The sequence below is a fragment of the Pinus tabuliformis genome, chromosome 7, assembly GCF_031772625.1.
Source record: "Pinus tabuliformis cultivar Carrire ecotype Pingquan chromosome 7, CPIR1, whole genome shotgun sequence".
NCBI lineage: Eukaryota > Viridiplantae > Streptophyta > Pinopsida > Pinales > Pinaceae > Pinus > Pinus tabuliformis.
The window spans coordinates 683121157-683148599 of NC_142293.1; positions in this window are offsets into that span (position 1 = coordinate 683121157).

The following is a 27443-nucleotide window of genomic DNA, read 5'->3' on the forward strand; positions in this document are numbered from 1 at the left end:
GAAACACAATCCTGGCTTTACTTCAACCCATAGTCTGGCTTAGGGGTTACTAGGCCAGTGGCTATACCGTGATCCATAGTCTGGTTCAAGGACCACTAGGCCATGTGCTCTATCATTCAGAGATCCACGTCAATCAACTTCGAATCCATCCAGCTCAACCAAAACATGAGAATCCCATCATGCCATGACTATCTGGAAATGACAAGGCTAGGTTGAAGACACTATCACGCGTGGCAAAACCCATGCCATAACAACGAAAGAACAACATAAAATACCATGCATGCCAAATCTAGCAAGCAAATTACACATATAAATTAATACCTGCAAAGAATCCTGTTGTAGTTGCTTGATCCTGATATTCCTTGCTTGATATCTGCTTCCTCTTGCCTTATTTTCCTTTCTTGATACAATGCCAAAATGCTCTAAGAAGTGTCCAAGAGTGAGAGAGAGAGAGAGAATAATGAGAGAGCTCCAAAACTGAATAGACAAAAGTTTACAAATTGATCCTCAAAAGCATTTTTATCAATGAGGCCTCTATTTTCTTCATTTTTCTTCAATTTCCTCCTCACATGCAACCTTTGACATTTCACCTTCCTTTTCTCCTAATTTCCATTATTTTCATAAATAAATATGACAAAAATGTAATTTTGCCTTCCCAAATCCTTAGCCATTGCCTTTGAGAATTCCCTTTAGCCATTAATAAACGAAATGAACACCCCCAGAGATGTCTTACCCAACATTCATCTTGGAATAAGTGTAGCTTGGGAATTACTCCCACACCCTAGGGTACTGGCTTTGGGAGAAGTTGACCTACAAGGGATTTGTGGGCAAGTGTACCCAAGAAGTGGATTATGCACCCAAAGTTGTGGGTGCAAAACTAAGTGAGGAATTAATTTTGTAATCATCAAAGTCAAGTGGGGCACCTAAGGGTTTGATGATGTGTTGAGGTCAAATGAAAGAAATTAATTTCCTAATATTAGTTGGGGTTTTATCGAGAAATTTTAGGTTGACTTTGGCTTATGGGACACCCTTGAGGGCTAACATTTACCATCATAGAAAACTATAAGAAGGAAGATATGGAGTTCATTTGAATACACCACAAGAGCATTTTATCATAAGGATACCTCTGAAGAAGTCACAGACCTCAAGGAGTTTGATCTAGGAGGAAGAAGGAAGGATGAATGATCTCTTTATTCTTATGTTCTGGAAAATTGGATTCATGATGTCATGTTTGTGACGTTATGGGCATGTAATTCTTTGTGGTATCTCTGTGTGTAGGCCATGACAAATTATTGATCAGTAGAGAGGGTCAAGACCCTGTTTTGTGTTGGTTAGAAGGTCGCAAGGTCTATGAAAAGGAAAGTAAAAAGGGACCTGGTCATACATAGGAATTTAGGGCCAGAAAAGAGGTAACCATAGGCTTGAAATTGACTGAGATAACTCTAGTTTTGGGACCACAAAGATCTAAATATCAACTTGGATACTTCAATCAAAAGTATGTTCTAGAACATGGAGCTTTGTAGACTATTTCATGTCTCTAAGGAGGTATGATGAGTGGTTTCAAGTTTATGAATTGGATATGGTGGTAAGGTATATCCTAAGGGTTTAGGCTAAAGGTTTAGATGCCCTAGTTTAGGGTTATTTCAGTGCATAGACAGTGATCCGGATCTCTTCAGCTACCAAAATTATCCAAGATCTTTTACTTTTAGGATGTTAGAAAAATTGCATATATAAGTGTACGAAAAGCCACATGTGCATATTGTAAAGAAGAAGGAATATGATGACAACCATAAAATCAAGGACACACACACATTGATAATGGAGTTCACCAAGTGTGGGTTACGTCTCTGGGCCCTGTTGTCAAGAATGGGAGGGGGGGCACTTCATTAAGTGTTGTAAGATGATGATGCACATGGTATATTCTTTGTCATTATAAGGATGAATACCCTCAACTAGAGTGGCATGTCTCTCAACGAGATGTTCTTAGGAAATCTCACTCATATGGGAAAGATACCTCAACAAGAGTGGCAGGTCTCTCCACGAAATGTTCTCTCTATAGGAACTTTCACTCAAATGGGTCTTCCTTCAGCATGAAAAGCTAATAAAATCTCACATGATGTGGCATACAAGTATCCCTCAACATAATGGTAATTAGGGATCTCAACAACAAAAACATCATCTCAGCAAATCAGAAGAAAGCATGACATAACTACATCATATACCTCCACTTTGATAGATGGTTGAAAAATGAAAAGCTGAGCTGCTAAAATAGACACCACTGCTAAATTTGTGGCACGAAATCATGTCAAATGACTATAACCTTTGCCCCTTTCTGACATCGTTAAATTCTTGACCCTCCGACATCTTTAAGATTCCCCAAATATTTCTTCTTGAAGATGGCTAAAAAATCCACTGCTCGGATGAATAATTTGATCGCACCACTGCACTTCGTGTGATCGCTACCCTATACCCTAGATCCTAAGAATTTCATAACATTTAAAAATGTGTTTTGTAACTTTTACTTACTTGTTATAAACCTTAAATCCTAAACCCTAAAGCCTTAAAGCCTGAACCCTATGTATTTTATAACATTTGAAAGGTTGTTTTGTAACTTGTATTTAAGTGTTTATTGAAAACATTTACTAAAGTATTATAAACCCTGAACCATAAACCATAAACCCTAATCATTTTATAGAATTTTAAAATTCTTTTGTAACTTTTATTTAAATTTTTATTAAAAGGATTTACTAAAGTGTTAGAAACCCTAAACCCCAAACTGTTAGGTCCCTATAATACTAGTGATTACCCCATTACTACTATAGTTGTATCCCTTATTAATATTGTTGTGCCCCTATTGTCCCTATATTGTTATTACTATGCCCCATAGAATCCCTCTATTGTTATTTTTGTGGCTTTATATTATTATGGTTAGGTGGGCCGGGTTATATTATGACTCCTTTGACTCCTATATATAGAAAGGAGGTTTTGTCATTTGAATCATCCAAGAATTGTTCATTTGTGTAATGTAAAGGAGGTTGCCCCCTCGAAGAGGCTGAATTCTAAGGTGTTCAACTATCTTTTCTATCTTTTTGTGAGATGGTTTCATAACACAAACCCTAAACCGTAAGAATTTCATAAAAAAATTTAGACTAGTTTTGTAACTTTAATTTAAGTGTTTACCAAAATAATTTACTAAAGTCTTATCAACCCTAAACCCTAAACCCCAAAACCTAAATCCTAAACCCTAAACACAAAGAATTTTACAACATTTTGAAAAGCATTTTGTAAGTTTCATTTGAGTGTTTATTAAAATAATTTACTAAAGTGTTATAAACCCTAAACCCTAAATCCTAAACCCCAAGAATTTTATAACATTTCAAAAAGCTTTTTGTAACTTTTATTTAAGCGTTTTATAAACCCTAAACCATAAACCCTAAACCCTAAACTCTAAACCCTAAACTCTAAGACCTAGACCGAAAACCCCAAACTCTAAACATTAAATCCTAAACCCCAAACCCTAAACCCTAAGCCGTAAACACTAAGAATTTTAGAACAATTTAAAAAGTGTTTTGCAACTTTTATTTAAGTGTTTATTAAAATGATTTACGAAAGTGTTATCAACCCTAAACCCTAAACCCCAAAGCCTAAAGCCTAAAGCCTAAACCCTAAGCATTTTATAACATTTTAAAAAGTGTTTTGTAACTTTTCTTTTAGGGTTTATTAAAAGAATTTACTAAACTGCTAAAACCTTAAACCCTAAACCCTAAACCCAAAACCCTAAACCCCCAAACCCTAAACCCTAAGAATTTTATAACATTTTAAAAAGAGTTTTGTAAACCCTAATACCTAAACTCTAATCCCTAAGCCCAGAAACTCAAACCCTAGACGGTAAACCCTAAACCCTAAACCTTAAACCCTAAACTCTAAACATTTTATAACATTTTAAAAAGCGTTTTGTAATGTTTATTCAAGTGTTGATTAAAAGAATTTACTAAAGTGTTATAAGACCTAAACCCTAAACCCTAATCGTTTTACAATATTTTAAATAGCGTATTGCAACTTTTATTTAATTGTCTATTAAAAGCATTTACTAAATTGTTATAAAGCTTAAACCCTAAACCTGAAACCATAAACACTAAACCCCCAAACCCTAAACCCTAAGCGATTTATAACATTTTAAAATCATTTTGTAACTTTTACTTAAGTGTTTATTAAAATCATTTACTAAAGTGTTATAATCCCTAAACCCTAAACTCGAAACTCCAAACCCTAAACCCTAAACCATATACCATAAACTCTAAACCCTAAGAATTTTTGTAAGTTTTATTTAAGTGTTTATTAAAAGAATTTATTAAATCATTATAAACCATAAACCCTAAACCCTAAGCATTTTCTAACATTTTAAACCCCAAACCCTAAACCATAATTATTTTATAACATTTTAACAAGTGTTTTGTAACTTTTTTTAAGAGTTTATTAAAATCATTTACTAAAGTTATATACCCTAAACACTAAGCATTTTATTAAATTTTAACAAGAGTTTTGTAACATTTTAAAACCCTAAACCCTAAGCATTTTATAAAATTTTAATAAGCATTTTGTATTTTTATTTTTATTTTTTACTAAAAGCATTTACTAAAATGTTATAAACCATAAGCCCTAAACCCGAAACCCCAAAACCTATACCCTAAACCCTAAACCCTAAGAAATTTATAACATTTTAAAAAGTGTTTTATAACTTTTATTTTTGTTTATTAAAACCATTTACTAAAGTCTTATAAACCCTAAGACCTAAGCCCTAAACCCCAAATCCTAAACCCGAAACCCTAAACCCTAACAATTTTCTATAATTTTAACAAGTGTTTAGTAACTTTTATTTAAGTGTTTATTAAAAGCATTTAATAAAGTGTTATAAACCCTAAACCCTAAACCTTAAGCATTTTATAACATTTAAAAAAGAATTTTGTAACTTTTATCTAAGTTTGTATAAACCCTAAATTCTAAAACGTAAACCCTGAACCCTATACACTAAACCCTAAACCCTAATCATTTTATAACATTTTCAAAATTGTTTTGTAAATTTTATTTAAGTGTTTATTAAAATCATTTAGTAAAGGGTTATAAAATTAAACCCTACACCCTAAACCCTCAACTCCAAACCCTAAACCCAAAACCTAAACCCTAAGTATTTTATAACATCTTAAAAAGTGTTGTCTAGCCTTTATATAAGTGTTTATTAAAAGCCTTTACTAAACCTTAGTCCCTAAACCCTAAACCCCAAAGTGAAAAACCCTAATCCCTAAACCCTAAACCTTAAGAAGTTTATAACATTTAAAAAAGTGTTTTTAAACTTTTATTTAAGTGTTTATTAAAAGAATTTACTAAAGTCTTATAAAACCTAAACCATAGATATTAAACACCAAAACCTAAACCCTAAGTCATAAACTGTAAACCCTGAACCTTTAACCCAAACCCTAAACCTTAAACCCTAGAAACCAAATCCTAAACCCTAAACCCAAACCCTAAGAATTTTATAACATTTTAAAATGTGTTTTGTAATTTTCACTTAAGTGTTTATTAAAAGAATTTAATAAAGTGTTATAAACACTGAACCCTAAACTCTAAACCTAAAACCCTAAACACTAAAATCTAAGCCTGAAATCCTAAACCTTAAACCCTAAACTCTAAACCCTAAACCCTAAATCCTAAGACCTAAGAATTTTATAAAATTTTAAAAAAATTTTGTAATTTTATTTAAGTGTTTATTAAGAGCATTTACTAAAGTCTTATAAGCCTGAAACTCTAAATACCAAAGCCTAAAACCTAAACCCTAAACCATAATAAATTTATAACATTTTAAAAATTGTTTTGTATCTTTTTGTAAGTTTTTATTCAAAGAATTTACTAAAGTATTATAAACCCTAAGCCCTATGCATTTGATAACATTTTAAACCCTAAACCTAAACCCTAAACTCTAAATTCTAAGTACTTAATAACTTTTTAAAAGGCTTTTTGTTTTTTTTAATTTTTTATTAAAATAATTTACTGAAGTGTTATAAAACCTAAACCCTGAACCCTAAGAATTTTAAAATATTTTGAAGCCTACACCCTAAACCCGTAACATTTTATAACATTTTACCAAGCATTTCGTAACTTCTTTTATGTGCTTACTAAAAGCATTTACTAAAGCGTTATAAATCAAAAACCCTAAACCCTAATCCCTAAACCCCAACCCTAAACCCTAATCATTTTATAACATTTTAAAAAACGTTTTGTAACTTTTTTCAAGTGTTTATTAAAAGCATTTACTAAAGTGTTATAAACCCTAAACCCTAAGCATTTTATAACATTTTAACAAGAGTTTTTTAACTTTTGTCTAAGTGTTTATTAAAAGCATTTACGAAATTGTTATAAACCCTAAATCCTAAACCCTTAACACTAAACCCTAAACCCCAAACCCCAAACCCTAAACCCTAAACTCTATGCATTTTATAACCTTTTAAGAAGAATTTTGTAACTTTTACTTTAGTTTTTATTAAAATAATTTACTAAACTTGTATAAACCCTAAATCCTAAACCTTAAAACCCAAACCCTAAACCCTAAACCCCAACCCTAAACTATAATCACTAAGAATTTTATATCATTTTAAAATGCGTTTTGTAATTTTTTCAGTGTTTATTAAAAGCACTCAATAAAATGTTATAAACCCTAAAACCTAAAGCCTAAAGCCTGATATTTTTAAAAACATTTCAAAAAGCGTTATAAACCCTAAACCCTAAAGCCCAAACCCTATAACCTAACGATTTTATAAAATTTTAAGAAACGTTTTGTAACATTTATTTAAGTGATCATTAAAACCATTTACTAACGTGCTATAAACCCTAAGCCCTAAAACCTAAACCCCAAACCCTAAACCGTAAACCTTAAACCTTAAACCCTAATCCCTAAACACTAAACCCTAACCATTTTACAACATTTTAAAAACCGTTTTGTAACTTTTATTTAAGTGTTTATTAAAATAATTTATTAAAGCATTATAAACCATAAAGTCTAAACGTTAAACTCCACAACCCAAACCCTAAAGCCTAAGAATTTTATAACATTTTAAACCCACAAGTGTTTTGTAACTTTTTAAAACCCTAAACCCTATAGCCTAAGAATTTTATAACATTTTAAGAAGCCTTTTGTAACTTTTTTTAAGTGTTTATTAAAACCATTTACTAAAGTGTTGTAAACACTAAAACATAAGAATTCTATAACATTTTAACAAGCACTAGATGACTTTTATTAAAGTGTTTAGTAAAATAATTTACGAAACTCTCCCTAAACCCTAAGCATTTTATAACATTTTAACAAGTGTTTTGTAACTTTTTGTTTATGTGTTTATTAAAAGAATTTACTAAATTATTACAAACCGCAAACCCTAATCCCTAAACCCTAAGCATTTTATAAAATTTTAAACCCTAAACCTTAAACCTTATACCCTATACACGAAACCCTAAAACCTAAGGATTTCATAACATTTTAAAAAGTGTTTATTAAAAGAATTTAATAATGTCTTACAAACCCCAAACCTTAAGAATTTTATAATATTTTAAATTGTAAACCTTAAGCCTTTAATGACATTTTAACAAGCTTTATGTAACTTTTTTTCAGTGTTTATTAAAAGCATTTACTAAATTGTTATCAACCCTAAACCCTAAACCATAAACTCTAAACTCTAAGTATTTAATAACATTTTAAGAAGTGTTTTGTAACATTTTTTTAAGTTCCTTTGAAGAGGATTTACTAAAGTGGTATAAATCCCAAACACTAGACCTTAAGCATTTTATAAAATTTTAAAAAGAGTTTTGTGACTTTTCTTAAGTGTTTATCTAAAGCATTTACTAAGTGTTTCAAACCCTAAGTATTTTATAACATTTTACAAAGCGTTTTGTAACTTTTATTTAAGTGTTTACTAAATTAATTTAATAAAGTGTTATAAACCTATAAACCCTAAACCCTAAGCGCTAAACCATAAACCTCAAACCCCCAGCTCTAAAACCTCAACACTAAGCATTTTATATCCTTTTAAAAAGTGTTTTGTAACTTTTATGTAAGTGTTTATTAAAAGAATTTAATAAAGTGTTACAAACCATAAACCATAAACCCTAAAACCTAAACTCTTAACCTTAAACCCTAAACCCTAAAACCTAAACTCTTAACCTTAAACCCTAAACCCTATGTATTTTATAACATTTTAAAGAGTGTTTTGTAACTTTTATCTATGTGTTTATTAAAAACATTTACTAAAGTGTTATAGACCCTAAACTGTAAACCATAAACCCTAAGCATTTCATGACATATTAAAATTTGTTTGTAACTTAATTTAAGTGTTTATTAAAAGAATTTACTGAAGTGTTATAATCCCTAAATCCTATGCCATAAACCCAAACCCTAAACCCTATACCATAAACCCTAAGAATATTATAACATTTTTAAAAGTCGTTTCGTAATTTTTATTTAAGTGTTTATTAAAAGAATTTTATAAAGTTTTATAAACCCTAAAACCTAAACCCTAACCATTTTAAAACATTTTAAAAAGTGTTTTTTAACTGTTATTTAAGTGTTTATTAAAATAATTTACTAACGTCTTATAAACCCTAAACGCTAAACCCTAAAACCCAAGCATTTTATAACATTTTAAAAAGTTCTTTGTAACTTTTATTTAAGTTTTTATTAATAGCATTTACTAAAGTGTTATAAACCCTAAACCCTAAACCCTACACTCCAAACCCTAAATCCTAAACCCTAAACCCTAATCATAAAAGCATTTACTTAAGTGTTATAAACCGAAAACATAAACCCTAAACCCTAAGAGTTATAAAACATTTTAACAAGCATTTTGTAACTTTTTTTAAAGTTTTTATTAAAAGTATTTACTAAACCATCCCTAAACCAGAAACTGTAAGCATTTTGTAACATTTTAAAATGTGTTTTGTAAATTTTTTTAAGTATTTATTAAAATCATTTACTAACGTCTCATAAACCCTCAAATGTAAACTCTAAACCCCAAGCATTTTATAACATTTTAAAACCTAAACCCTATTCTCTAAACCCTGAGCATTTTATAACATTTTAAAAAGCGTTTTGTACCTTTTTTTCAAGTGTTTATTAAAAGCATTTACTGAAGTGTTTTAAACCTTATACCCTAAACCCTAAGAATTTTATGACATTTTAACAAGTGTTTTGTAACTTTTTTTAAGTTTTTATTATAAGAATTTACTAAATCCTTATAAACCCTAAAACCAAAACTCTAAACCCTAATCATTTTATAACATTTTAAACCCTAAACAATGAGCATTTTATAACATTTTAAAAAGTGTTTTTTAACTTTTTTTCAAGTGCTTATTAAAATCATTTAAAGAAGTGTTTTAAACCCTTGACCATAAACCCTAAACCCCAAATACTAAGCATTTTATCATATTTTAAAAAGAATTTTGTAAGTTTTTTTAAGTGTTTATTAAAACATTTACTAAAGTATCATAAACCATAAACACTAAATCCTACGCATTTTATGAAATTTTAAACACTAAGCCCTAAGCATTTAGTAAAATTTTAAAAGGATTTTGTAACTTTTTTTTTTAAGTTTTTATTAAAATAATTTATTGACTGTTATAAATCCTAAACCCTAAACCATAAGCATTTTATACCATTTTAAACCCTAAACCTGAAACCCTAAACTCTAAACACTAAGTATTTTATAGCATTTCACTAAGTGTTTTGTTACCTTTTTTAAAGTATTTATTAAAAGAATTTACTCATGTTTTATAAACCTTAAACCCTAAGCATTTTATAACATTTAAAAGCCTAAACCCTAAACCCTAAACATTTTATAACATTTTAACAAGCGTTTTGTAACTTTTTTTAAGTTCCTATTAAAAGCATTTATTAAAGTGTTATAAATACGAATCACTAAACCATAAACCCTAAATCCTAACCCTAAACCCTAAGAATTTTATAACATTTTAAAAATTGTTTTGTAACTTTTTTTAAGTGTTTATTAAAAGCATTTACTAAAGTGTTATAAACCCTAAACCCTAAGAGTTTTAAAACATTTGACCAAGAATTTTGTAGCTTTTATTTAAGTGTTTAGTAAAAGAATTTATTAGTGTTATAAAACCTAAACCCTAAACCCTAAATGTGAAACCCTCAAACCCAAACTCCAAACTCCAAAACCTAAACCCTAATTATTCTATAACCTTTTAAAAATTGTTTTGTATCTTTTATTTAAGTGTTTATTAAAATAATTTACTTAAGTGTTATAAACCCTAAACCATAAACCCTAATCCTTAAACCTTAAACTCCAAATCCTAAACCCTAAAACCTAAACATTTTATAACATTTTAAAAAGTGTTTTGTAACTTTGTTTAAGTGTTCATTAAAATAACTTACTAAAGAGTTATAAACCCTAAACCATAAACCATAAATCCTAAACCATATATCGCAAACCGTAAAACCCAAACCCTATATCCTAAACCATCAACCCTAAACCCTAAGCATTTTATAACATTTTAAAAAGTGTTATGTAACTTTTATTTAAGTGTTTATTTAAAGAATTTACTAAACTGTTATAAACCCTAAACCCCAAACCATAAACCCTATACACTAAACCATAAACACTAAGAATTTTACAACATTTTAAAAATCATTTTGTAAATTGTATTTACATTTTTATTTAAAGTGTTATAAACCCTAAACTCTAGATGCTAAACCATAAACCCAAAACCCAAAACCCTAAACCCTAAGTATTTCATAACAATTTTAAAAGTGTTTTGTAACTTTTATTTAAGTGTTTATTAAAAAATTTAGTAAATTGTTATAAACTCCAAGCCCTAAACCCTAAATAATAATCCCTAAACCCAAAACCCTAAGCCCTAAACCATAAACCCTAAGCATTTTATACTAGTTTAAAAATCGTTTTTTAATATTTATTTAAGTTTTTATTAAAAGAATTTATTGAATTGTTGTAAACCCTAAACACAAAATCATAAACCCTAATCCCTAAACCATAAGCAAGTTACAACATTTCAAAAAGCATTTTGTAACTTTTATTTAAAGATTTATTAACAACATTTACTAAAGTGTTATAAAATCTAAACCCTAAACCGTAAGCATTTTACAAAATTTTAAAAAGAGTTATGTAACCTTTGTTTAAGTGTTTATTAAAATAATTTACTAATATGATATAAACCCTAAACCCTAAACCCCAAATCCTAAACCCTATACACTAAACCCTAAACACTAGGAATTTAATAACATTTTAAAAATTATTTTGTAACTTTTATTTAAGTGTTTATGAAAATATTTATTAAAGTTTTATAAAACTTAAACCCTAAACCCTAAATCCCAAACCCGAAACCCCAAACTCTAGATCCTAAGGTCTAAAGCCTAAACCTTAAACATTTTATAACATTTTAAAAATCGTTTTGTAACTTTTATTTAAGTGTTTATTAAAAGAATTTACTAAAGTGTCATAAAAGCGAAAACCTAAATACTAAACCCCAAAACCCAAACCTCAAATCGTAAAACCTAAACCCTAAACTTTAATCCCTAAATCCCAAACCCTAAACCCTAAATCCTCTGCATTTTATAACATTTTAAAAGTCATTTTGAAACTTTTATTTAAGTGTTTATTAAAATCATTTACAAAAGTCTTATAAACCCTAAATGCTAAAGACCAAACCCTAAACCCTAAATCATAAACCTTGAACCCTAAACCTTCAACCTTAAACCCTAAACCCCAAACCCTAAACCCTAAAGCCTAAGCATTTTATAACATTTTAAAAAGTGTTTTGTAGTTTTTATTTAACTTTTTATTAAAAGAATTTACTAACATGTTATAAACCCTAAACCCTAACCCGTAAACTCTAAACCCCAAACCCTAAAACCTAAAGTGTAAACCAAAAACCCTAAACCTTAAACATAAACTCTAAACCCTAAACCTTAAACCATAATCCCTAAACCTTAAACCCTAAGAAATTTATAACATTTTTAAAATTGTTTTGTAACTTTTATTTAAGTTTTTATTAAAAGCATTTACTAAAGTCTTATAAACCCTAAACCCTAAACTCTAAACTCCAAACCCTTAACACTAAACCCTAAGCAATTTATAACATTTAATAAAATTTTAAAAACATTTTGTAACTTTAATTTAAGTGTTTGTTAAGAGCATTTACTAAAGTCTTATAAACCCTAAACCCTAAGCACTTTATAACATTTTAAAAAGCATTTTGTAAATTTTACTTAAGTGTTTATTATAAGCATTTACTAAAGTCTTATAAAACCTAAAACCTAAGCATTTTATTACATTCTAAAAAGACTTTTGTAAATTTTATTTAAGTGTTTATTAAAAGCATTTACTAAAGTGTTGTAAATCCTAACCCGTAAACATCAAACCCTAAAACCTATAACCTATACCTTATAACCTAAATCCCAAGCATTTCCTAACATTTTAAATAGAGTTATGTAACTTTTATTTACGTGTTTATTAAGATCATTTACTAAAGTGTTATAAACCTTACACCCTAAATCCTAAACCCTAAGTATTTTATCACATTTTAAAGATTGTTTTGTAACTTGTATTTAAGTGTTTATTGAAAACATTTACTAAAGTGTTATAAACTCTAAACCCTAAACCATAAACCCTAAGAGTTTTATAAAATTTTAAAAAGTGTTTTTTCAACTTTTATTTAAGTGTTTTGTAAACCCTAAACAATAAAATCTAAACTCTAAACCAAAAAACCTAAACTCTAAACCCTAAATCATAAACCCCAAACCCTAAACCTTAAGCCCTAAACCCTAAGCATTTTATAACAATTTAAAAAGTTTTTTGTAACATTTATTTAAGTGTTTATTAAAATAATTTACTAAAGTGTTATCAACACTAAACCCTAAACCATAAACCGTAAACCTCAAACCAAAAACCCTAATTATTTTATAACATTTTAAAAATTGTTTTGTAAATTTTATCTTAGGGTTTATTAAAAGCATTTACTAAAGTGTTATAAACCTTAAACATTAAACCTGAAACCCTAAACTCTAAACCCACAAACCCTAAACCATAAATCCTAATCATTTTATAACATTTTAAAAAGTGCTTTGTAAACCATAAACCCTAAACTATAAACCCTAAGCCCCAAAACCCAAACCCTAAACCCTTAACCCTAAACATTAAACCATAAACTCTAAGCATTTTATAACATTTTAAAAAGTGTTTTGTAACTTTTATTTAAGCATTTATTAAAAGAATTTACTAAAGTGTTATATGCCCTAAGCCCTAAACCCTTAGCATTTTACAACATTTTAAAAGTGTTTTTTAACTTTTATTTAAATGTTTATTTAAATCATTTGAAAGAGTGTTATAAACCTTAAAACCTAAACTTGAAACCCTAATCCCTAAACCCTAAGCAATTTATAACATTTTATAAATCTTTTGTAACTTCTACTTAAGTGATTATTAAAATCATTTACTAAAGTGTTATAAACCATAAACTCTAAACCCCAAACCCCAGAACATAAGGGTTTTATAACATTTTAAAAATTGTTTGTAACATCTATTTAAGTGTTTATTAAAACCATTTACTAAAATTTTATAGACCTTGAACCCTAAAACCTAAAATATAAACCCTAAACCTGAAACTGTAAACCCTATAACATAAACCCTAAACCTTAATAATTTTTGTAACTTTTATTTAAGTGTTTATTAAAAAGAATTTATTAAAGAATTATAAACCATAAACCAAAAAACCTAAACCCTCGAGCTCAACCCTAAACCCTAAACCATTAACCTTAAGCATTTTCTAACATTTAAACCCCAAACCCTAAACCATAACTATTTTATAACATTTTAACAAGCGTTTTGTAACTCTTTAAAACCATAAACCCTAAGAATTTTATAGCATTTTAATAATAATTTTGTAATTTTTTTTTATTTTTTACTAAAATGTTATAAACCATAAACCCTAAACATAAAACCCTAAACCCTAAACCCCAAAACCTATACCCTAAACCCTAATCAATTTATAACATTTTAAAAAGAAATACAGTGATATGGGGTTTAACAGTAAGTTTCGCTGGGTGAAACCCATGAGATGGAGGTTCAAATCACATTAAGTATATGGTCTGTTGTGTCTTGGCTAGAAGAGTAGGCGACCCTCGAGCAGACGTCTCAGCTCTTGTTGAGGCATAATTCAATTGTTATTGTGTGCAGCTTGCAGGCTATTGTACCTAGCCTAGGTTTACAGTGGCATCTAGTTGGATTTGATCCTGGGCCTCTTCAGGATAACTCTCACCACTTACCAATTATCCTAGATTAAAAAAAAATAAAATTTAAAAGCGTTTTAAAAATTTATTTGTACTTTTTAAAACCATTTACTAAAGTGTTATAAATTCTAAGCCCTAAACCATAAACCCTTAATCCTGAACCCTAAACCCTAAACCCTAAGCATTTTATAACATTTTAAAAAGTATTTTGTAACTTTTATTTAAGTGTTTATGAAAATCATTTAATCTAAACCCCAAACCCTAAATGTTAAGCATTTTATAACATTTTAAAAAGAGTTTTGTAACTTTTATTTAAGTGTTTCTTAAAAGAATTTACCAAAGTATTATAAACCCTAATCCCTACACCCTAAACCCTCAACCCTAAACCCTACAACCTAAACCCTCAACCCCAAACCCTAAACCCTAATCCTAAACCCTAAGTATTTTAGAACATTTTAAAAGCATTATGTAACCTTCATTTTAGCATTTATTAAAAGAATTTACTAAACCATAAACCCTAAACACTAAACCCTAAACGCCAAGCTTTAAACCCTAAACCCCAAAGGCTAAACCCTAAATCCTAAGAATGTTATAACATGCTAAAAAGCATTTTGAATTTTTTTAAGTGTTTATTAAAAGAATTTACTAAAGTCTTATAAAACCTAAACCGTAAAAACTTAACCACAAACCCTAAATCCTAAACCCTAAACCTTAAACACTAAAGCCTAAACCTTAAACCCTAAACCCCAAACCCAAAACCCTAAACCCTAAGTATTTTATAAAATTTTAAAAAGTGTTTTGTAATTTTTATTTAAGTGTTTATTAAAAGAATTTACTAAAGTGTTATAAACCCTAAACCCTAAACTCTAAACCCCAAACCCTAAACACTAAACTCTAAACCTGAAACCCTCAACCCTAAACCCTAAAATCTAAACCCTAAACCCTAAGCATTTTTTAACATTTTAAAAATCATTTTGTAACTTTTATTTAAGTGCTTATTGAAATGATTTACTAAAGTGTTTTAAACCCTAAACCCTAAACCCTAAGCATTTTATAACGTTTTAAGAACATTTTTGTAATTTTATTTATGTGTTTATTAAGAGAAATGACTAAAGTCTTATAATCCTGAAACTCTAAACACCAAACGCTAAAACCTAAACCCTAAACACTAAGAATTTTATAACATTTTAAAAAGTGTTTTGTAACTTTTATTTAAGTGTTTATTAAAAGAATTTACTAAAGCGTTATAAACCCTAAAACGTAAACCCCAAATCCTAAACCCTATACCATATACCCTAAAACCTAAACCGTAAGCATTTTATAACACTTTAAAAAATGTTTTTAACTTTTATTTAAGTATTTATTAAAACAATTTACTAAATTATTATAAACCCTAAATCCGAAACACTAAACCAAAAACCCTAAACCCTAAGAATTTAATAACATTTTTAAGAGCGTTTTGTAATTGTTATTTAATTTTTTATTGAAATCATTTACTAAAGTGTTATAAACCCTAAACCCTAAGCATTTCACAACATTTTAAAAATCATTTTGTAACTTTTATTTAAGTGTTTATTAAGAGAATTTAATAATGTCTTATAAACCCTAAACCATAAACCCCAAACCCCAAACCCCAAACCCTAAACCCTAAACCCTAAAACCGAAGCATTTTATAACATTTTAGAAATCGTTTTGTAACTTTTATTTAAGTGTTTATTAAAAGAATTCACCAAAGTGTTATAAAACCTAAACGCTAAGCCCTACACCGCAACCCCTAAATCCTAAACCCCAACTCCCAAATCCTAAACCCTAAACCCTAAGAATTTTATAACATTTTAAAAAGCATCTTTTAACGTTTATTTAAGTGTTGATCAAATATTTACTAAGTTTTTATAAACCCTAAACCCTAAACCCAAACCATAAACCCTAAGCAATTTATAAAATTTTAGAAAGCGTTGTGTAAGTTTTATTTGAGTGTTGATTAAAATAATTTACTAATGAGCTATCAACCATAAACCCTAAACCATAAACACTAAATCCCCAACCCTATAGCCTAAACCCTAAGCATTTTATAACATTTTAAGAAGTATATTGTAACATTTATTTAAGTGTTTATTAAAAGTATTTACTAAACTGTCATAAACCTTAAACCTAAACCTAAAACCGTAAAACTGAAAACCCCAAACCCTAAACCCTAAGCATTTTATAACATCTTAAAAAGTGTTTTGTAACTTTTATTTAAGTTTTTATTAAAAGAATCTCTCAAAGTGTTATAAACCATAAACCATAAACCCTGAAACCTAAACACCAAACCGTGAACCGTGAACCCTAAACCCTATAGACTAAACCCTAAGCATTTTATATCATTTTAAACAATGTTTTGTAACATTTATTTATGTGTTTATTAAAAGAATTTAATAAAGTGTTATAAACCCTAAACCCTAAACCCTAAACCCTAAATCCTAAAACCTAAACCATAAACCCTAAACCTTATGTATTTTATAACATTTTAAAGATTGTTTTGTGGCTTTTATCTATGTGTTTATTAAAAACATTTACTGAAGTGTGATAAACCCTAAACCATAAAACTATAAACCCTAAAATTTTTATAACATGTTAAAATTTGTTTGTAACATTTATTTAAGTGTTTATTAAAATAATTTACTATGCCTAAACCCCGAACCCTAAACTGTATACCATAAACCCTAACAATTTTATCACATTTTTATAAGTTTTTTCTAATTTTTATTTAAGTGTTTATTAAAAGCATTTTCTAAAGTGTTATAAACCATAAATCGTAAACCCTAACCATTTTACAACATTTTAAAAATCGTTTTGTAACTTTTATTCAAGTGTTTATTAAAATAATTCACTAAAGCCTTATAAACCCTAAACCTTAAACCCTAAAACCAAAGCATTCTATAACATTTTAAAAAGTGTTTTGTAGCTTTTATTTAAGTGTTTATTAATAACATTTACTAAACTCTTATAAACCCTCAAACATAAACCCTACACCCCAAACCCTAAATCCTAAACCATAAACCCTAAATCCTAAACACTAAACCCTAATCATAAAAGCATTTACTAAAGTGTTATAAACCCTAAGCATAAACCCTAAACCCTAAGAGTTATATAACATTTTAACAAGAATTTTGTATCTTTTTTTAAAAATTTCATTAAAAATATTTACTAAACAGCCCCTAAAACCTAAACCCTAAGAATTTTATAACATTTTAACAAGTGTTTTGTAACTTCTTTTAAGTTTTTATCAAAAGAATTTACTAAAGTCTTATAAACCCTAAACTCTAAACTCTAAACCCTAAGAATTTTATAACATTTTGAAACCTAAACCCTAAACCCTAAACCCTGAGCATTTTATAACATTTTAAAAAGCGTTTCGTAACATTTTTTAAGCATTTACTGAAGTGTTTTAAACACTAGCCCCTAAACCCTAAGCATTTTATAACATTTTAACAAGTGTTTTGTAACCTTTTTTCAAGCATTTACTGAAGTGTTTTAAACACTAGCCCCTAAATTGTAAGAATTTTATAACATTTTAACAAGTGTTTTGTAACTTTTTAAAGTTTCTATTAAAGGAATTTACTAAATTCTTATAAACCCTAAACCCTAAACCCTAATCATTTTATAACATTTTAAACCCTAAACCATGAGAATTTTATAACATTTTAAAAAGTGTTTTGTAACATTTTTTCAAGTGTTTATTAAAAGCATTTACAAAAGTGTTTTAAACCATTGACCGTAAACCGTAACCCCTAAACCCCCAAAAATAAGCATTTAATAACATTTTAAAAAGCATTTTGTAACTTTTTTTCAAGTGTTTATTAAAGGCATTTACAAAAGTGTTTTAAAACCTAGACCCTAAACCCTAAAACCCAAAAACTAAGCATTTTATCACATTTTAAAAACATTTTGTAAGGCTTTTTAAGTGTTTATTAAAAGCATTTACTAAAGCCTTATAAACCATAAACACTCAATCCTATGCATTTTATAAAATTTTAAACCCTAAACCCTAAGCATTTAGTGCAATTTTAACAGGATTTTTGTAACTTTTTTCTTAAGTTTTTATTAAAATAAATTACTAAATTGTTACAAATCCTAAATCCTCAACCATCAACCCTAAGAACTTTATAACATTTTAAACCCAAAACCTGAAACCCTAAACTCTAAACCCTATGTAATTTATAACATTCTACCAAGTGTTTTGTTACCTTTTTTAAAGTGTTTACTAAAAGAATTTACTGATGTTTTATAAACCCTAAACCCTAAGCATTTTATAACATTTTAAAAAGCATTTTGTAACATTTTCTAAGTGTTTGTTAAAATAATTTACTGAAGTGTTGTAAACCCTAAAGCCTAAGAATTTTAAAACATTTTACCAATAATTTTGTAACTTTTATTTAAGTGTTTATTAAAATAATTTATTAAAGTGTTATAAAATGTAAACCCTAAATCCTAAACACCAAACCCCAAAACCCAAACCCCAAAACCTAAACCCTAAGCATTTTATACCCTTTTAAAAAGTGATTTGTATGTGTTATTTAAGTGTTTATTAAAAGAATTTAATAAAGTGTTATAAACCCTAAACCGTAAACCTTAAACCCCAAACCCTAAACCCTAAAACCTAAACATTTTATAACATTTTAAAAAGCATTTTGTAACTTTTTTTAAGTGTTCATTAAAAGAAATTACTAAAATTTTATAAACCCTAGACCCTAAACAATAAAACCAAAACCCTAAATCATAAATGCTAAACCCTCAACCCTAAACCCCAAACCCTAAAACCTAAACCTTAAGCATTTTAGAACATTTTAAAAAGTGTTTTGTAACTTTTATTTAAGTGTTTATTAAAATAATTTACTAAAGTGTTACAAACCCTAAAACATAAACCCTAAAGCCCAAACCCTAAGCCCTAAACAATATACACTAAACCCTAGACCTTAAGAATTTTATAACATTTTAAAGCCTAAAGCCTAAACCCTAAGCATGTTATAACATTTTGAAAAACTTTTTGTAACTTTTGTAAGTGTTTATTAAAATCATTTACTAAAGTGCTATAACCCCTAAACCCTAATCACTAAAGCCTAAGAATTAAAAACATTTCACCCTGAATTTTGTAACTTTTATTTAAGCGTTTATTAAAAGAATTTATTGAAGTATTATAAATCCTAAACCCTAAACGCTAAACCCTAAAACCCAAACTATTAACCCCAAAACCTAAACCCTAAGCATTTTATAACAAAACCCTAAACCTTAAACCCCAAACCCGAAAGCACTTACTAAAGTGTTATAAACGCTAAACCCTAACCCATAAATCCTAAACCATAGATCCTAAACCGTAAAACCCAAACCCTAAACCCCAAACCCTAAGCATTTTATAACACTTTAAAAAGTGTTATGTAACTTTTAGTTAAGTCTTTATTAAAAGAATTTACTAAAGTGTTATAAGCCCTAAATTTGAAACCCCAAACATTAAACCCTAAACCCTATACACTAAACCCTAAACTCTAAGCACTTTATAACATTTAAAAAAAAAAATTGTAACTTTTATTTATGTGTTTATTTAAAGCATTATAAACCTTAAACCCTAAACCCTACACCCAAAACCCAAAACACTAAACACTAAACACTAAACCGTAAGTATTTCATAACAATTTTAAAAGTGTTTTTTAACTTTTATTTAAGTGTTTATTAAAAACATTTACTAAATTGTTATAAATCCTAAACCCTAAACAATAAATCCTAAACCCCAAACCCTAAGCCCTAAGCCATGAACCCTAAGCATTTTATACTAGTTTAAAAATCAATTTTTAAGTTTTATTTAAGTGTTTATTAAAAGCATTTACTAAAGTGCTATAAACCCTAAACCCTAAACACAAAACCCTAAACCCAAAAACCTAAACCCTAAAACCTAAACCATAAGAAATTTACAACATTTTAAAAAGTGTTTTGTAACATTTACCTAAACATTAATTTACAACATTTACTAAAGTGTTATAAAATCTACACCCTAAACACTAAACCTTAAGCATTTTACATTATTTAAAAAGAGATGTAACTTTCGTTTAAGTGTTTATTAAAATAATTTACTAAAGTTATATAAACCCTAAACACGAAAGCCTAAACCCTAAAACCTAGGCATTTTATAACATTTTAAAAAATATTTTTAAACGTTTATTTAAGTATTTATTAAAATCATTTACTAAATTGTTATAAACCTTAAAACCTATACACTAAAATCCAAACCCCAACGCCAAACCCTAGATCCTTAAGTCTAAAGCCTAAACCCTAAACATTTTATAACATTTAAAAAATCATTTTGTAACTTTTATTTAAGTGTTTATTAAAATAATTAACTAAAGTGTTATACAACCCAAAACCTAAACACTAAAGCCCAAACATCAAACCCTAAAACCTATACCCTAAACCTTAATCCCTAAATCCTAAATCCTAAACCCTAAGCATTCTATAACATTTTCAAAAGTTTTTTGAACGTTTTAAAAATCATTTACTAAAGTCTTATAAACGCTAAACCATAAACCCTAAACAACAAACCCTAACCCTAAATCATAAAACCTAAACCCTAAACGTTAAACCTTAAACGTTAAACCAGAAACCCAAAATCATAAACACTAAACCTTAAGCATTTTATAACATTTTAAAAAAGTGTTTTGTAGTTTTTATTTAACTTTTTATTAAAAGAATTTACTAACGTGTTATAAACCCTAAACCCTAATCCCTAAACTCTAAACACCAAACCCTAAACCCTAAACTGTAAACCAAAAACCCTAAACCCTAAACATAACTCTAAACCCTAAACCTTAAACCCTAATCTCTAAACCCTAAGCATTTTATAACATTTTTAAAATCGTTTTGTAACTTTTATTCAAGTTTTTATTAAAAGAATTTACTAGAGTGTTATAAACCCTAAACCCTAAACTCTAAACTCCAAACCCTAAACGCTAAACCATAAGAATTTTATAACATATTAGAAACATTTTGTAACATTAAGTTTTTATTAAGAGCATTTACTAAAGTCCTCTAAACCTGAAACCCTTAACCATAAACCCTTAACCCTAAACCCTAAGCATTTTATAACATTTTAAAAAACATTTTGTAACTTTTACTTAAGTGTTTATTATAAGAATTTACCAAAGTCTTATAAATCCAAAACCCTAATAATTTTATAATATTCCAAAAAGCCTTTTGTAACTTTTATTTAATTGTCTATTAAAATAATTTTTATAAACCCTAAACCCTAAAATCTAAACCCTACACCCTAAGCATTTTATAACATTTTAAAAAGTGTTTTGTAACTTTTATTTAAGTGTTGATTAAAAGGATTTACTAAAGTGTTCTAAACACTAACCCCTAGAACCTAAACCCTAAACACCAAACCCTAAAACCTATCCCCTGTATCGTATACCCTAAATCTGAAGCATTTCATAGCATTTTAAAAAGTGTTATGTAACTTCTATTTACGTGTTTATTAAAATCATTTACTAAAGTGTTATAAACCTTACACCCTGAACCCTAAACCCTAAGTATTTTATAACATTTTAAAGACCTTTTTGTAACTTGTATTTAAGAGTTTATTGAAAACATTTACGAAAGTGTGATAAACTCTAAACCATAAACCATAAACCCTAATAATTTAATAACATTTTAAATTTTCTTTGTAAATTTTATTTAAGTGTTCATTAAAAGGATTTACGAACGTGTTCTAAACCCTAAACCCTAAAGCCTAAACCCTAAACCCCAAACCCTCAACCCCATACCATAAACCATAAATCATAAGAATTTCATAAAAAAATTAAAAGAGTTTTTTAACTTTTATTTAAATATTTATTAAAAGAATTTACTAAAGTGTTATAAACCCTAAACCGTAAACCCTAAGAATTTTATAACATTTTAAAAAGTGTTTTTTTAACTTTTATTTGAGTGTTTTATAAACCCTAAACCATAAACCCTAGACCCTAAACTCTAAACCCTAAACCGAAAACCCCAAACCCTAAACCCTAAATCATAAACCCCAAACCCTAAACCCTAAGCCCTAAACCCTAAGCATTTTATAACAATTTAAAAACTGTTTTGTAACTTTTATTTAAGTGTTTACTAAAATAATTTACTAAACTGTTATCCACCCCAAACCCTAAAACCTAAACCCTAAGCATTTTATAGCATTTTAAAAAGTGTTTTGTAACTTTTATTTTAGGGTTTATTAAAAGCATTTACTAAAGTTTTATAAATGTTAAACCCTAAACCCAAAACCCCCAAACCTTAAACCCTAAATCCTAAGCATTTTATAACAATTCAAAAAGCATTTTGTAAAACCTAAACCCTAAACCCTAAACCCTAAACCCTAAACTCTAAACCCGAAGCCCCAAAACCCAAACCCTAAACCCTAAACCCTAAACATTAAACCATAAATTCTAAGCATTTTATCAAATTTTAAAAATCATTTTGTAACTTTTATTTAAGTGTTATTAAAATAATTTACTAAAGTGTTGTGTGCCTGAAACCCTAAACCCTATGAATTTTACAACATTTCAAAAAGTGTTTTATAACTTTTATTTAAGTGTTTATTTAAAGCATTTACTAAAGTGTTATAAAACTTAAATCCTAAACCTGAAACCCTAAACACTAAATCCCCAACCCTAATCCCTAAACCCTAAATCCTAAGTGATTTATAACATTTTATAAATCGTTTTGTAAATTTTACTTAATTGTTCATTAAAAGCATTTACTAAAGTGTTATAAATCCCAAACTCTAAACCCCAAACCCCAAAACATAAGGATTTTATAACATTTTAAAAAGTGTTTTCTAACATTTATTTAAGTGTTTATTAAACCCATTTACTAAATTGTTATAAACATTGAACCCTAAACCCCAAACCCTAAACCCTATACCATAAACCCTAAACCCTAAGCATTTTTGTAACTTTTATTTAAGCGTCTCTTAAAATAATTTATTAAATCATTATAAACCATAAACCCTAAAACCTAAACCCCGCAACTAAAGCCTAAACCCTAAACCCTAAACCGTAAGCATTTTCTAACATTTTAAACCCCAAACCCTAAACCCTAATTATTTTATAACATTTTAACAAGCATGTTGTAACTCTCTAAAACCCTATAACTTAAGCATTTTATAACATCTTAGTAAGCATTTTGTAATTCTTTTTTAATTGTTTACGAAAAGAATTTACTAATATGTTATAAACCCTTAACCCTAAATAGAAAACCCTAAACCCTAAACCCCAAAACCTATACCCTAAACGCTAAACCCTAAGCAATTTATAACATTTTAAAAAGCGTTTTACAAATTTTATTTGTGTTTTTTAAAACCATTTACTAAAGTTTTATAAACCCTAAGCCCTAAACCCTAAACCCCAAATCCTGAACCCTAAACCTCAAACCGTGAACCCTAAGCATTTTATAACATTTTAAAAAGTGTTTTACAACTTTTATTTTAGTGTTTATTAAAAGCATTTAATAAAGTGTTATAAACCCTAAACCCTAAACCCTAAACCTTAAGCATTTTATAACATTTTTGTTGGGTTGTGTTATATTCTTTGCACGTAGTTAATAGGGGGTTTGAAGGGCACCCGTAACCCCACTTTATGGGGTCTGGGGCAGCGCCCCAGAAAATTTTGGTTTTGGACCATATGTTAGGTTGGGCCGACCCACCTATGGTTTTGTGCATGATTTTCGCACATGTTTTTTGGACGCGATGGTTTTTCGGTCCATGGTATTGGACGCGATGGTTTTCGGTCCATGGTATTGGATGCTTCGGCATGTATAAATATGTATTGTAACATTGAAAGGAATATAATGAAAAATCAAGCTGGTAGTCCCAGTTTTGGGATCCAGGGAAAAGTCTCTGTGCATATGTTTTTTATGGGTTATGCTCTCGCATTGTTTATTTTCTTTGTTTAAGAATTCGTATGCAGGTAATTTCTGTACAGGGTTAAAACCTACATTTGGTATCGGAGCTGTTTTGGCTTCAAGGGGACGCCTTTGTTGCTGAGGGGTTTCGCTCGGGCCTGTGGTAGACCCTGTTCAGTGGGAGATCTGCGAGATCGATTCTAGTGGTGAAAGAAGATGGCGAGCAGTGGAAAGATAGAGATTGAGAAGTTCAATGGTCAGAATTTTGAGTTGTGGAAACTCAAGATGGAGGATCTTTTGGTGGATAAAGATCAGTGGATCGTGGTAGATCTGGGTACTAAACCATTGGGAGTGACCGATGAAGAATGGAAGAAGTTGGATCGGAAGGCAAAGAGCACAATACGATTGTGTGTCTCGGATTCAGTATTGCTGAATGTATCAGGGGAAGCTACGGAAAAGGCTTTGTGGGTCAAGTTAGGGACTTTGTACCAATCTAAGTCTCTGGTGAATAAATTTTTCCTACGGAAAAAGCTGTATAACCTGAGGATGAAAGATGGAGACTCGGTGACAGAGCATCTGAATACGTTTAATACTTTGGTAAGTCAGTTATTATCTGTTGATATTAAAATTTTAGATGAAGATAAGTGCATCAGTCTGTTGTGTTCTCTACCAGATTCGTGGATAGTCTGGTTATTGCAATAGGTAGCAATGCAACTACTTTGTAGTTTGACGAAATAGTCTCAGCCTTGCTACGGAGGAGATGAGACGGAAAAATATGGACAACCAGAATGGTGATGCCTTGTCTGTACGAGGATGGTCCCAGAACAAAAACAAAAATAAGTCATCGAGTGGGAGATCTAAATCTAGAGGGAGATCTAAATCTCCAGGAAAACCTACAAAGGTGGTGTGCTGGAAATGCGGAAAGGAAGGGCACTTCAGAAGGGATTGTAAATCTAAAGCTCCTGATAAAGGAAAGGGATCTGATGATGCTCCTTCTGCAGAGGCGAAAACCACCTCAGATGAAGGTGGGGATGTGTACTTGGCTTCTTCAAGTACACATGTAGATCATGAGGCATGGTTGATTGACTCAGGTGCATCCTTTCACTTCACTCCCCATAGAGAGTGGTTCTGCGAGTATGAGAAATACGATGGTGGTGATGTCTTCTTAGGAGATGATAGGAAGGCTAGAATCATTGGTCGGGGAAAAGTAAAGTTGAAGTTGCAAGGTGGAAGGGTTAGAACACTTCCGGGTGTTCTACATATTCCTGCATTGGCCAGAAATCTGATTTCTATAAGCAAGTTGGATGATGCAGGTGTAAAGATGGTGTTCGAGAAAGATACCTGCAAGATGGTTCGAGGAGCACTGATATTAATGTGGGGATTTCGGATTGGAACTCTGTACAAGCTGCAAGGTAGCACTGTTGTTGATGGGTGCAATAGTTCTATGGTTCCTGAAAATGGAGTAGAAAATCTAGTGGTCTCTGGAGAGAAGACCATGTTGTGGCATCAAAGGCTTGGACATATTGGAGAGAAGGGCCTTCGAATACTTCATGGTAAAGGTATGGTAGAAGGTATGAATAATAGCTCTCTGGATTTTGATTTCTGTGAAAATTGTGTATATGGGAAGCAGAATCAGGTGAGTTTCCCCTCTGGTGGTAAGAGGACGAAACAGATATTAGAGCTTGTGCACAGTGATGTGTTTGGACCTGTGAAGGTTCCATCACTGGGTAAGTCTGTGTACTATGTATCATTCATAGATGACTTCTCAAGGAATACATGGATATTTTTTCTTAAGAAGAAATCTGAAGTCTTTGATAGGTTTAAATAATTTAAGGCTCTGGTGGAAAATCAGACAGAGAAGAAGATAAAGGTGCTGAGGACATATAATGGTGGAGAATTTTGCAGCAAGGAATTTGAAGAATTTTGTAAGAAGTGTGGTATAGCACGGCAGAAGACTACTCCATATACACCTCAGCAAAATGGAGTCGCAGAAAGAATGAACAAGACGTTGATGGAAAGGGCAAGAAGCATGCTCAGTGGTGCCGGGTTAGGACAGGAATTCTGGGTAGAGGCGGTGCATACTGCATGTTACCTAATCAACAGTTCACCTTCATCAGCGTTGGAGGATAAGACTCCACAAGAAGTATGGACTAGTAAGAAACCCTCTCTTTCACATCTAAGGGTATTTGGATGTGATGCATATGTACATGTTCCAAAGGAGAAACGAACCAAGTTGGATAGTAAATCTTAAAAGTGCATCTTTATTGAGTATAAGGATGGTTTAAAGGGTTATAAGCTTTGGAACCCAGTCACACGGAAGGTTGTGTACAGCCGAGATTTGTTGTTCAGAGAGGTAAAAGATGTTATTCAACATGAAATCCAACCAAAGGAACCTGAGAAGATAGAGTTTGAGCCAAAGGAGGAAGAATCAGACTCTGCAGCAGAGGAGGAATTAGAAGATGAAGAGCCACAAACTCCGGCGGTGAGAAGATCAGTTCGAGAAAGAAGGCAGCCAGAAAGGTATAGTCCATCTTCTTTCAGTTCAAATTTTGCTTTGTCTGTTACTAATAATGATCCCAGAACTGTGAAGGAAGCAGTGGATTCAGAGGATGGAAAACTCTGGAAAGAGGCCATGGTCGATGAAATGGCATCTTTGCACAAAAATGAGGCTTGGGATCTGGTGGAGTTGCCGGCTGGAAGGAAACCCATTGGCAACAAATGGGTGTTCAAGAAGAAGACAAATGTAGAAGGAAAGGTGGAGAAATACAAAGCTCGGTTGGTAGCAAAAGGTTATTCCCAGGTGCCGGGAATTGATTTTGGTGATATTTTTTCTCCTGTTGCCAAGGTAACTTCTATTAGATTACTTTTATCTGTTGCTGTTGCTTTTGATTTTGAGGTAGAACAGATGGATGTGAAGACAACATTTCTTCACAGGGATTTGGAAGAGGAAATCTACATGAAGCAACCTGAAGGCTTTGCGGTGAAGGGTAAGAAAGAACTGGTATGCAAGTTAAAGAAGTCTCTGTATGGGTTAAAACAGTCACCAAGGATGTGGTATCAGGAATTTGATACATTTATACGGGGACTCGGCTTCACCAGAAGCAAAGCAGATCATTGTGTGTATTTTAAATTAATTGGTGACCGTGTTATTTATCTGGTCTTGTATGTGGATGATATGTTGCTGGTTGGAAATGACAAAGAAATTATCCAGGATTTGAAGACCCAATTGTTC